The 13,851-nt window shown below is 36.1% G+C and overlaps 1 long non-coding RNA gene across 1 annotated transcript; it reads right to left on the bottom strand.

Annotated features, from left to right (window-relative positions):
* Window positions 1–3,105: 3,105 nt before the first annotated feature.
* LOC136019545 (uncharacterized) lies at window positions 3,106–13,545 on the bottom strand. The gene is made up of 3 exons (XR_010614937.1): window positions 13,432–13,545; window positions 5,830–5,912; window positions 3,106–3,657 (listed from the first exon to the last, which is right to left on the bottom strand). It is a non-coding gene; the product is annotated as an uncharacterized LOC136019545 (long non-coding RNA).
* Window positions 13,546–13,851: the final 306 nt, after the last annotated feature.

The raw sequence follows: 13,851 nt of genomic DNA, 5'->3' as shown, positions 1-13,851 counted from the left end.
GCCAGGCACAGAGGTGAGACTGACTGGTCTGTAGCTCCCTGGGTCTTCCATTTTCCCCTTTTTGAAAATGGGGGTTATATTTCCCTTTTTCCAGTCACTGGGAACTTCACCTGACAGTCACGATTTTTCAAATATGATGGACAGTGGCTTAGCAACTTCATTTGCCAGATCCTTCAGGACCTGTGAATGGATTTCATCCCATGGGCTCTTGAACATTCAGGCTCCTAAGATGATCTTGAACCTCATTCTCTTCTACGATGGGCAACGTAGGAAAAATTTTAATAGTATGCACATGTTTTATGGTAGTTTTTGGCTCTGGTCTGCTAAAAGGCAAGTGCAAAGATCTGTGAAACCAAGTTGAAATATTTAAGTCATTGTTCTGGTTCACAAAATAAACTTGTATTGTTTATATGGTGCAAAGGATTTCACAGTATTCTTGGAGTTGTTATTCTTTGATGGTTTCACAGGCCTCACAAGAATCCCAAGTGAATGTTTGACTGTGACAGTTTAACTTACTTCTTCAGCAGTTTGTATCATAGAGAGGCTTTAGACAGCTGATGCTAAGAAATCATCTTACAGGTTCTTCACACGAGTAGTCCTAAGATCTAGTTTCTAAACCATCCGGGGAAAAAAATCTCCATCTCATTGCAAAAAAAACCCTTTCCAAAATCCAGTCAAATAGGAAGAAGAGTGGAAGGCCATGACTTAACTAAAGTCTTCTGAAAGCAAATCTAGAGTCCAGAACAATCTGAGCACCACATATAAAATTGTACCTTGGGAAAAAAAAAAAAAATATGAGGCAGATTTTAGTGGAAAAATTTCAAAACTATGAAATTTATGTTTATGACTTTTCGTACATTGCAAATTTTAAAGACAGACAACAATTGCACTAAAGTCTTCAAGATTTGCTGGAGTGCTTGAAATTAGCTTTGTGTCTGAAGGTGTTTGAATAGTGGCATTTTAAATCCCGGATCTGAAGTTAGATGCCACGGACTCAGATACCTAACTGACCTAAATGGATGCAAACTAATGTACCTGCATTATTTCATCCTGTGAGAATCTTGCCCTGTAGCTTAATGAAGTGTGTAACTTCTGAGTTGTCAGCCCATAAACACGTAAATGATCATAATCTGATCTGTAGCAAATTGCTAGCTCTGATCAGCAAAATTTAATAACAGTATCTTCTTCTGGGAATAATGACCAAAAAATCTAACTCCTGTGTAGTATTTTTCAAAGCTACAACTCCTACTAATTCCCACTAGGCTTGGAAAACAATTTTCATTTTCTATGGCCAGTATCATTTAATACTCCAAAGTGGCACAGAAACATGTTATGCTCAGTAAGTTGAATTCAAACAATCTGCTATAGAAGTGCATCATTCAGGTTAGATATAAATAGTCCTGTAGCATTATTAATATATGTTGAGTTGCTGGGTTTCAGCTTCCTTATTTACATGTCTCTCAAATGTTAGTGAAATTCTCCCTTTGAAAGAATGAGGTCTTTGTTCTGTAAAACTGACCACTTCTGGGGATAAATACGTACCCATCTGTAAGAGTCTGATTCAAAGCCTGTTGAAATGAAGGTTTTATATACAGCTCTGTATTTGGTTATAAATTTGTTTACCTATTTAATGCCTTTGTCATTAAAGACTGTGAGATGCAGAGACGTGAGGCAGGTAGAAATCGTAGATTCCTCTTTCCATTTCTTCCATCTTCTTTCATTTACTCATATCTGTTGATCAGGTTCTACAAAATTTGTCATGGGGTAAAATCTTAAGGACAGCTCTTCCCACATGTCTTGAAGAACATTATTTAGTGGTATAAATAAAGGAGAGATACTTTCATGGGCAGGATAAACTCAGCCCTTATAGACTGTGCTGGCCAGTCATTGCACCCATGCTAGTTGGTTAGTTGGCACAACCTGGTCTGCACTGATCTGCACAGTAGTTGATGGATAGGTTCTACAAAACAAAAGGTTACATTTCAATTAATGCTTTCATTTATCCATAGGTAAGATGTTTTAAATATATTGGATATAAGGAAGAAATTCTTTACTGTGAGGGTGGTGAGGCACTGGAACGGGTTGCCCAGGGAGGTTGCGAATGCTCCATCCTTGGCGGCGTTCAAGGCCAGCTTGGTTGAAACCTTGGATGGCATGGTTTAATGTGAGGTGTCCCTGTCCATGGCAGGGGGGTTGGAACTAGATGATCTTGAGGTCCTTTCCAACCCTAACTATTCTATGATTCTATGGGTCCTATCTACTTTAGAGAATTCTATGTTAAAAGTATCTCTAAGCATCTATGTATGATATATATGGTGTCAAATTCAGTTTAATGTCATAGTAGTATGGATTAGTACAATGTTTTAATTAAAATCCACTGAATCAGAACACCTGGATGAAAAGAGATGGGCTGGATGATCACCTTAGTTTAAAAACATTGTTATGAAAGACACCTGCATGAGTGCAGCACTGAATGAAAAGGAGTTTTTAAGAGGAGTGCAATGAAAAAATTAACTAATGTATCACAGATTATTCATAAATACTTAATTCAACTGATCTTTCACCTATCATGAGTGCAACTCTCAGCCTTAATACCTGAAATTTTCCATAAATGGAACCTTTATTTATTTTCCCCAATATAGTTCCTTCATAGCTTGTTACTGTATATTTCATTCCTTGTGCCATAACAGTTGTTTCCTCCATGATAAATGTAGTTGAAATCATAACATTTCATCAGGTATTTCTTAACAAAGAAATAAGACTTGCTAGTAAAGATCTTTGTTGGAAACAGAGATGAAACTCACCATTATCAATCACAGAATCCTGAGGTATTGCTGGAGTCTTTGAGCTTCTTGACTCTGACCCTCAAAAATTACTTGGATAAATACCTGAAGTCTTAAAGATCTCATGTTTTCTTCTTTACTGGGAGCTAGGTCAATCCTGAAGAATCCTTAGCATCTGGAAATTTAGCAATTTCATCTACTCTAATCTCTGACTATATGGGGTTAGTTTTCCAGTATGAAATAAAATTTGGCTGTTTGAATTCTCTCTTTGCCCACACCCAAACCACTTCCTCAAATACAGTCTTGAAAATAGTCATAAACCTTTTCATTGGAAATGTTGATGCTTTATTTACATAGTTTATTTCCTTACTTTTAAGTAAAAAGAGTATTATGAAGATTCTAAATGGTCTGATCATTTAAAGAGCAAAATTATTGCAATGTACCATGAAAGAAAATGCTTTGGCATTCTTTAGGCCAGTCTGACAGCAAACTACCATGATATGCAGCAAGGTACCATAACAACATATTGCACTGACAGGCAGATAATCAAGCAGTAAAAACATCTGATAATTGAACTTCCCTGAAGCATGCCACAAAGTCATATAGGCATCATGTGGTTTCCCTCAAAATTTAAAAAAGAAAAAAACAAAAGAATTGTCATTTTAGTCTTGATATTTTAGACAGTAAATATTTCTAACATAGTGATTTTCAAAAAGTTTCAACCAGTCCTTGGAAACACACTGCAGAAATTTGATATTCAAATGTTTGCTTCCTACGGTAAGTGAAGCTCGTAATTGAAATGTAAAACTTTTGTCATGTAGGACTTTCCAGGGTTTAAGGCAAGAGGCTGTTCCATTATTCCAGGATAATAGCCCTGAGGAGAAAACCACAACAGTGTGTCTGAAAATTTGCAAGTTACTTAATTCTATAAAATGTACCTGGTACTTGAGACTGCAGCTATGTTTCTCAGAGCTAATTTTTCCTAAGAAAAATAAATCTCTCTCTGTGAATGTTAGTAGAATTTAAAACACGATAACACATGAGGGGAATCCTAAGATCTTATACCTGTGGCACCACTGCCTTTGTAATTGAGTAATGACATTCCCACATATGAAATCTTAAGGTTAAGAAGGTTCTTTGCTGTGTTTTGTCTTAAATTCTGCTTGGGAGTTTTGGCCATTTAATGCTGACAGCTGGTCTGAACATTCACTGCCAGGGGAATTCCAGTGCCCATGACAGCAGCACTTATTCCTGCAGTGAGGTTCACTCTGTGTTACCAGCTGCCGTAGCTTGATAGGTGTTGAGCCATCAGGGTACATTAGCATGACCTTGGTATATTTATTCTTTAGTTGACTTGTCTGTGATACATGCGTGAATGTGTTCATCACCAGAAAAAGTGTTCTTCAGTGGGAATCCACTGGTGCAATCCTCACAAGGGGTCTTTGTTGTTGAAATACTCAGCTAAAAATAATATCTTCCACATTTTGGGGGAAGAAAGATTACGCACTGTCTCATTGCAATCTCTCAATATTAAAGTATTGTTTTTATATAGGGAAGAACACTGTTTTAAAATAGCTCAAACAGATTGGTTTACATAAGAGGTCTTTCTCTATTTTTCACTATTATATACACAAGAAATTAATTTGATCATAGGTATGACTCAAAAAGTGTAATTTTGCAGTGTTATCATTATAGAACACCTGAGAGTACTATATTTTTGATTATTTTTGTTAAGTTAGGTTTTAAATAATTCTAGATAATATATATCCATGTTATGTACCCTCTCTTATATCCTAAGGTACCCTTTCTAAATCTGAAAAGATCACTGCAAAGATCTTCTCACTTATATTCTCTCCCTTTTTCTCAATTTCGTTCAATACCCAACATTTATTCTATCCTTATCCCTAAGAATTTTCCTTTTGTTACTGATTAAACATATTTAACACCTCTATGTATATGCCTAATACTTATTCTAACAGGTAGTAACAAAAGATGTCACAGTGTATGTACACACCTTGTACACACTGTGTGAAGTACTGCACAGATGCTGTGTCCAGCCTTTGTAAAACAAATCTTTTCAAAGCTACATAAAATGGATGTCAGGAACGGAAAAGATATGCTGTCATGAAATGGGGAGTGTAAGCAATAATAATGAGAGGAAAAGTTCTTGAAGGGATTTTAGTGTCTTCTATATGGTAGTGAACAGACTGCATTTCTTGTCGGAAGCAGATTGTGAATTTCACACCATGCGTGCAGCCCCAGGGTATAAGATGCTTATACCTATGGGAGGGGAAAATGGACATACATCTCAAAATGCAGGCAGGATTGAGTATTGTACAACAGTCCTGAACATATTTTGCTATAGTTTTTCAAAGGCTGTGTCTTTTTCTTCAAGTTTTGCTTATTTTTTTTTTCTTCTCTTTTTTTTTATTTATTTTTTTTTTTAATATGATTTCAGGCTAAAGGAAGACTGACAAACAGAGATTAGGCTCATGGCCATATTGCCCAGAATCATTCAGTCTTCTGGAAACTGGCTTATGTTTCCTATTGTAGAACTGGTCTGAGAATTGTGTATGACAAATTCTGCCAAAAATCTGCTATATTTACTAATTTTTAAAGCTGTGCACAGCAAATGAAATGAAATAGAAAACTCACCCAGTTATAAAAAGATGCACTTCACTGAAATTTCCCTTGGAAGAAAATGTTTTTCTTTAGTCATATTTTAAAATATAACTTCATGTATATTCATATAGATGCTTATTAATGATACAAATACAGTGATCAGTGTAAGTACAAGATATCTGTGAATGTTGTGTCTAGTCATAGCTGCACCTTATTTCTTTCCATCTTTGTCATTTGCAGACTCTTCATGAACATCTTCAGTCCTCTTTTAGAGGGAAATTTTTTTGAAACTAGGGAAATGATAATTAAACCCTTATGCCATTCTATTTAAATGAAAATGGTTTAAAAAACCCCAAACAACAGTTCAAAATATCAGCTTATTTTCCAACAGATTGTTTAACTTTTAGAAAGGAATTACCCTTACCTTGCCATCTCCAGTCCACTGTTTTCCACCATTTGGTTCCTCCATATTTTCCGTATATCAGACAATATTTTACAATTGAAATTCTAGTCCAAAGGGGAAAAAAAAGACAAATACTACCAATGTTATCTTTCATACTTCTAATCATCCAGTAATTCAAATGCACCAACAATGTACGTGACATTCCATAGAACAAAGAAGTGATAGAACGTGGAAGCTGATTAAGAGACCTCAGAGTCACTGAGAATATGATGAAATCTGTGTGAATAGTTTTTCTCAGTCTCTCACTGTTAAACATCTTTCTTTCTGAGTACAAATGACTGAAGTTGTTGACTGGAAGAATCATAATAAAAGGACTAAAGGAAACATTTATTGTAGAGATCTGTAGAAAAGAGTGCAAGAGTTGGGATCAAATAGGTAAGTCTGGCAAAGATGTAGCAATAAAATATCCCAATTTATGGCCCAAATACCAATATTTAGAAATGCTTTATAGAAATAAAAAATTTTAAAAATAATAAAAAAAAAAAAAGAAAAAAGAAAAATAAGTTTTTGGGGACGCTCTGCAGGATTAATTCCTTTTTCTTTGCCCCTGTTATGTCTTCCAAAATACAGCTGTTTTTCTGTTTTTCCTGAAAGGCACATATATGTTGGACGAGAGTATGCACAAGATAAGGCCAGCTCTTTTTTCACCTAAACAATTCTTAGACCCTGGATTAGGCTTCTTAGAGGTGATGTGCCCTCTCTAAATTAAGGCAGACATACAAATTATGGTCATCTTGATGCTGCTTCAGAATGATCTACAATCTGGATTGGATCTAAACTCAAAGGAAAGTCAGATGAAGAGAAATAGTGCATCAAAACAGTATGTGGAAACTATAAGACAATGTTCTAGCATACTAAATGTCAGTAAAATATTTGTACCTTCGCTATATCTCTACCTTATTTGTAAAACTGGGATTTCTCGTGTGGAGTGCTTTGAGATTCAGAGATGATAGAGGGCAGTTAGATTGAGGTTGCTAATTCTTATTAGCGTTAATTATAGCAGCTTTGTATTGCTTGTTCAAAGAATAGAAATGGAGTGATATTTGGCCCGTTTTTTTTATGTCTTTAAAAAACAGGATCTTCACCTGCTATTGCATAAGTAATCAAGGTTGGGACCTGGCTGTCACATAGTGGTTGTGATATTTTTCAATACCTGTGTCTGACTTGTAAAATTTTCATGAAAATTGTACGGCAGTGTATTTATATGAGCTCTAACCAAAAGCTCCACTTACAATTTATGCTACTTTGGTATGAGGTATATTTATTTCAAAGTCTTTAAACAATATTCGTGCCATTACAAATTATAAAGGGAATGGACATCAGTATTACTTAAATTGCTCTGTTTTCCTCTGCTGTGCCTCTGTGGGAATGTTGAGTGCCACACAAGAGCTATAGCTGAGAAATCCCTTGCTCTCTGTGATTGTGATTACTATTATAATTGCAATAATTTGCATTTTTATGAAGATACCATTCTGTCTTCAGGCATCCAGGATAGTGCTTGATGTTTTGAAAATCATTTTGAAAGGCACATAGAAATTATTTGCTTTTAGTAGCATGGCTTTTAACTAGTAAGGAAAACCAAATTATCTGGGACCAAAGGAAATTAAAGAGTCACAAGTATCCGAAGAAGGAACTGTTGGTAAACAGTATCTCCAGAAATTGACTCCTTCTCAGAAGCCTGCAAAGACATTTTACTAAAACCTTCTCTTGCAGACACACAGAGATTCTTGGAATCTTATCAAGCAATAAAATTATTATTAGGGTTAGAACCCCCCTCAAAAGCAGGTCACTTCATTTCTTTATTCTGTCATGTCTATTATAGTTCTTCATTTTTTCACTTTAGGAGCCTGAGGCTCTGACTATGTGGCCTCCAGCTGTTGTGAATACCTGCTTAGTGTGTGACATAGTAGAAGCAATGAATAAAATGGAAACATATTGTAACTGTCATTCTCTATTGTGAAAAAGTCCACTTTTCAAGAAAGCAGACTGAAACCATACATCTGAGGCTCTGGAACCTCTTTCACCCCACTAAATTCACAGTGTGCAATATTTTGTTATACACTTAGATTATGTTGCAGTGGGAGAAGTTTTATCATTGTCTTTGGTTAAGTGCTCAAATATTGTTGTCCATTATCCTGCAATATATGTACATATGGAGAGGAAATGCATGTGTAAGTGAAAATTGCACGCCTCTGACTAACGTTCAGCAGAGCTTAATGGCAAGTGTTATTTACATAATTTTTCAATTTCATAATGGAGAGAATTTACCACCTTAGAGTTTATGAAATGCCACAGTCCAAATGACCAAAGTAGATCATCTGGCACTTATCTAGTGTCTTTAAAATTAATGTTAGAGATCTAAAAATGCCCAAATATGCCCAGTAATCAGATTCTCTCCCACATGAGATCTGTAACTCAAGCTATTTTAACAGTCAGTTGATGACAGATTAAGAAACATTTATTCCCCTGAAATAATTCTAGTAATGTCAGCTGTGCCTCTCTCTATGCTGAGGAAAGAAGCTAAGACCTCACCCATCTAGAAAAGACTACACTTCATTACTGACTCACATCTTTCAAAATGAAACATGTGACCCAAATGAATGTCTTAATCACACTGCTTTGAACAAGGTAACTTGTGAATTAAGTGTATAAATTACAGAGAATTAGTTAATTCAACTGCAGTGTCCAAATCATGCTTCCTGATGTTTTTATCCAATTAAATTTCTCTGTCACACATGATCACACTGATTTCAGTTGGACTAGTTAAGGAGCATGACACTGCTCAGTGAAGCACTTTGGGATTGGGTCCAGAGTCATTTAGCAAAGGAGACAAACACTTGCAATGCTGGCACGTGAATATTATATGCACACACTCTATATATAGGGTTTATTGTAAACTACTGCCGTATAATTTCTATTACATGCTTGTTTACTTGTACTAGAGGTGTGTGCTACTTCTCTAGATGACCTGGTAAAAGGGTATTAAAATGCACAACTGGAGATACATGTAACATTCAGCATATAGCTAGGCAGTAGCTTATATCTGAATACTGAACCTATACAGCAGTTTGATGCTTGCACTGAAGCTTAGCCTGCTAAAGTCAGACACTTACACTGGAGTGTCTACTCACTTTTGAGCTTTGGCTGCATCAGACTTACAACAACAGCTTGCATAACAGTGAATCAGCAATATTCATTATCTATAGCTCTAACAGAGGCACTCCAAATCATGATTAATCGAAATTCATGTAGGAATTTAAGGTGCAAAGCACTTTCAGCTTTAAAGGCTTTAAGACAAATAACTTCTGAGCAACTATAAGCAAGCATACTGGTTCATCTATAGTGGAAAAGCCTTAAACCACACTGTAGACTAAATGACATTATTTTTTAATGCTAATTTTATTACAGCATTGTTCTTCATGCCCTGTATAATTAAAGGTCTGTCATAATCTCCATTATGAACCTCTATTTTTGCTGGTTTATAACTTTGCCCATAATTTGCTCTGAAAGAGAGCCTGCAATACAGGATCTTGTCAGTTCTTCCAGCACCAACTAAAAATAAAAGCTAAGTTTTTCAGAAGTGATTAATCAATTGCATCCTTATGATTTAATCTGGTAGAAGGGTCATGAATCTCCAAGTGTGGGTGAAAGAATCTGTCTTTTCTGCAAAACAAGCCTCACTGGCATCCATTTCAAAATTGTTGCTTTTGTCTAATGGACTGTGTAAGTTTGTTTCTTTTTTGAAACAAAACAGTCACCAGAAATACAGTATTTGGTGTCAGATGCTGACTTGCAATGTTCTGATACACAGAAGCCTTTTCATTCCAAGTAGTATTTTCTATCATTGGCTTCTTGTCTTCGGATATTTAAAAGCAAGCAAATGTCTGAGGAAAAATATTTAACAGGACAGGCATAGGAGATACTTTTAATATAAAACACTAGTATTTCATACTTTTTCTGCACATATAGGTATACAGATTAAAGACTTCTTAAATGAATACTGACACAAACTGCTAGAAATATTACAAAGATGCAGCCTGGCTATTTTATGACTGTTTCTTACACAACTACTGATTTTGTAATGGCATATTGTGAAGCCTTATAATGATTTGATAGAATTTCAATTTGTCCTTCTAGGCCTGGTTTTTACTTTCTTTTTTGGCAATGAAATCTGAAACTACTATGCAAAGGACACAGTCTACTGTCTCTTATGATCATGCCAAAGCTATAAGATGTCCATTCTTTTGTAGACCGTGACATCTTAAAATGTTTCTGCTTTTACTAGCTCTTTTCTGTTACCCTGTTTATCCTCCCACATCACAGTAGCACCACTATAAATGGTGCCATTGTTTTCCAGCAGTACTCCAAGTCATCCATTTTCTTATGGGAATTGAATTGGATCCAAGATAAGGGTATTCCTACTTTTTGAAGAGATAGACAGGGCCACTTCAACTTTACACCTTTTAGTAAACCCATTCAGTGGCTTTACTATCCTTCAGAATCAAATCAGCTTTCCAAAAATATCTGGGCAACAGTAGATCACAAATGCTTACAGTTATGGCCATAACTATATTGCCCATGTGGAATAGAGGGGAAAACAGTGAGTATTGTGAGGAAAAGTTGGCGAAAGAGGAGAAAAAGGAAGAGAATCTCTGTCTTTCTCTAATCCAGCCTGCACTGAGTGGAGGAAATTAATGTCTTTCTGGGTGACCTCACTGCACTCCCTTGTCATGAATAACGAATGCTTGAGAGTAGCTAGAAACTTTCCTGTGCTCCTGGCAGAAGACGAGAGCTGGTTGAGAGAGGTGGCGTAGCACATGCAAAGAGTTTAAGGTCGGGTACATTCGGTCACCTGCTGGTGTCTGCCACGCTGTATTATTGACATCGATTTAAATCTGTAACTGTTGTGGATGGGAAAGTCTCAGGCATCTTTTTAGCAGAAACATAAAATTATGACATCTTTTTTTTTCTTTCTTGACTGATCCATATTGTTAATAGAGGTCTCTCAAGTTTCAGCCAGTAAAAGTAATAACCACAATTTCTCCTTTGCCTCTCTCCCTTCCCTTCTGTTGGCTTCTGAGTCTCTTTGAATGAAGTCTTTGGCTGCATAACTAGCCCTGCATAAGCCATATTAGCCCTTGTGTCTCTGTATGGAATAGCAACATATGCAGGTCTCCTATGTACAAAGAGGATTACGAACAGATTAAGCACATTGATTCCGCTATTCTCCCAGTGTGTGCTTCATCTAACTATTCCACTATAAGCTTGGCACACTTGTGATTAAAGTCTGTGAATGTATTGTAAGCAGATAGAAAGAAATCTGTTATTAAAATTGTTTGAATTACTTGTCTTGCTTGCAAAAAAAAACCAAAAACAAACCCTCCAAACTAGATCTTTCATTATGAGTTCTAAACCCAGAAATATTTCTAAGTATCATGTCTTCCCAAACAAGGACTTTGAAGAAAAAATGGGAAAAAGCCCTGTAAGAAGCTCAAAAAGACAGAATGAGGAAGGGAAATAATTGCATCTGGGACTTAAAATTCAATTTTGCTGATCAAAGGCCTGCCTTCTAATGTTTCAATTGTCTAAGATTTCCAGTTTATGGGAGTTGAGGGAGCTCAGTGTTTCACATTATGTTCCAAAACTGTCACAATTAGCCCTCTTGCTCTAGGTGAGTGATTATGCTTCCTTTTATTGAAAGAAAATGATCTAGAATTATGAAATTTGAATCTTCTTTGTTGCCACCCCTACAATGAATTGCCAACAGTAATGTCTTCCTTGTATGTACCTCATCAGATGGAAACTTTCTCCTTGAATAGTGAGTAGGCCTGAATTCCAGATCCTAATAATACAGTGGATAGTGATAAATAAATTTTTCATTCATCCTTCAGTATTTTCCTGGATATCAGCAGTAGCATGCCTTTCTGTCAATGAAGGTTAGCTGCATGCTGGCTGCATTTATAAGTATGAACCTAGGTGGGGGAAGCAAGTGCTTCTTCCCTGTTATTCAGCACTTAGGAAACCACATCTGATACAATGCCCAGTTTGAGGCTTCCCAGCATGAGAAATACATTGACAAAATGGAATGAGCCAGCAAGCATCACTAAGTGGCTAGTGGAATGGACTGTATAATGTATCAGGAAAGTCCAAAAAGGCTGGGCTTGTTCAGTTTGAAGAAGTCATCTGACTTCAGCTACCTAGTGGTTACAGAGAAGCTGGAGACAGTGTTCTTAGAAATACACAGTGAAAGGACAAGAAAGCAACAGTCACAAGTTGCAACAAGGGAAATTTCTATTCTATGCAACAGTGAAATGGGTCTCTTAGAAAGGCTGTGCAATCCCCATCCCCAGAGAATTTAACATCTCAGTAGTTCAAAACCATTAATAGCCTTACTTCATTTCAACTCAACTCAAACTTCCAAGATTCCTTTGTTTTGAGTGGAGTGGTTAGACCAGATGGCATCCAAAGATCCCTTCCAGCCCAAATAATTTTAAGTAACTGTGAACAAAATCTTTGCTCTCAGTTACATACCAGTGAGCTAAAACTCTGATCCTTTAATTACTGAAATATTGAAGAAAAAAAGGTTTCATATTCTGGTCTTGTCTTTTTCCATTTATTTTTCTCCCTCTTTTTCTACCACAGCCTTGACTTCATAGTCTCTCTACATAATGTCTGAAAACAAAAGAAGGGATAATCAACTAAGTATGTCATAAGTGCTGTGTTAAAGGTAGAATAAGCTCCTGATTTTTTCCAAACAAAATATTACAGGTAGTTTTAGTGTTTCTAATTGAGCTAGTAATGTTCATATTTAAGGTCATAGGATCTTTGTTTTTTCTGTCAAATGCTATTTGCTGACATTAAAGAAAACTACTAGGAAAATTACATTTCCATCATTTCAAATGTCTGAGAACTTTTCAGCTCCACTGCCAACCTTTTGCCATAGGTGATAGCTATTAACTGCTCTCCAAAAGAGCCTGTAAATTTTATTGCTGTCAATGGAAACCCCTTTTTGCACAAGTATGGTAGCCACTTACTACAAGAATTTATTGCTCAGTGCAAAGTATTAAAAACAGTAAGTTACTTTATACTTTGACACTGTATTTGAAGTGGTTAATACCCAGCAAAAAACTGCAACACAATTTAAAATGGAGATATGTGGTACAAGCTAAATTCCAGCCCTGACCAGATGAGATATTTGGAAGGAAACCATTTAAAATCCCCTTCCCCAGTTGTTTTAAGAGCTTAATGGACTAGGAAAGATAGGTGGAGTTATTGGCAGATGTCTCACTATCAGAGAAAGTCTCCAGATCCTCTTCTATCATGTCAGTCCTAAAGAATCAGCAATGATAATTCAGCTTTTAATAGTAATACCTGGAAGGCTATAGGAAAACACTTTAGTGAGTGCTGTGTATATGTGAAATATAAGAAGAAAACACATTGCATAAGTATCAATTACCTCCCAAGAAACCAGGAAAAAAGCAGTGAATTTGAACAGCTACATTTACATCTTTCTGGCATTTTTTTCTACAGATAAGGAAATCCTAGAATTAAATAGAAACTTACCTTTTTTTCTCCATTTGAACTGAGGGTCAGAATAGCAGCAACAAATACCCCACATGAATTCCTCATGGAAGCTGAGTAAAATTTCCTGGCAAAATAAACACAATTCCCCTTGTATCTGTCTTACATTCAATTAACAGTTGCAACTGATAGATAACAAGCTCAGGCTTATCCCAGCATGTGTTTACAATCATTATCCTCCTCTTTCCACATGTGTTAGTGTTCGTTTTTAGATTGTCTCCTTATTGTTCACATAAACAACAACTAAAAATTGAAGGAACCCACCTTATAGAGGAATAGCTGTAAATGTAACCAAAAAAGCATGGTCTTTCTTCCTGAAAAACATTCATACAGTGTTCAGATTGACTCTTGGTTTTGTCCAGTTTCCTCATGAAACATGCGCATTTGGTTAGGATGACCTTT

This window comes from Lathamus discolor, chromosome 9 (assembly GCF_037157495.1).
Source record: "Lathamus discolor isolate bLatDis1 chromosome 9, bLatDis1.hap1, whole genome shotgun sequence".
Classification (NCBI taxonomy): domain Eukaryota; kingdom Metazoa; phylum Chordata; class Aves; order Psittaciformes; family Psittacidae; genus Lathamus; species Lathamus discolor.
The sequence above is the reverse complement of the archived record's forward strand: the minus strand, read 5'-3'. Positions and strand labels throughout refer to the sequence as shown.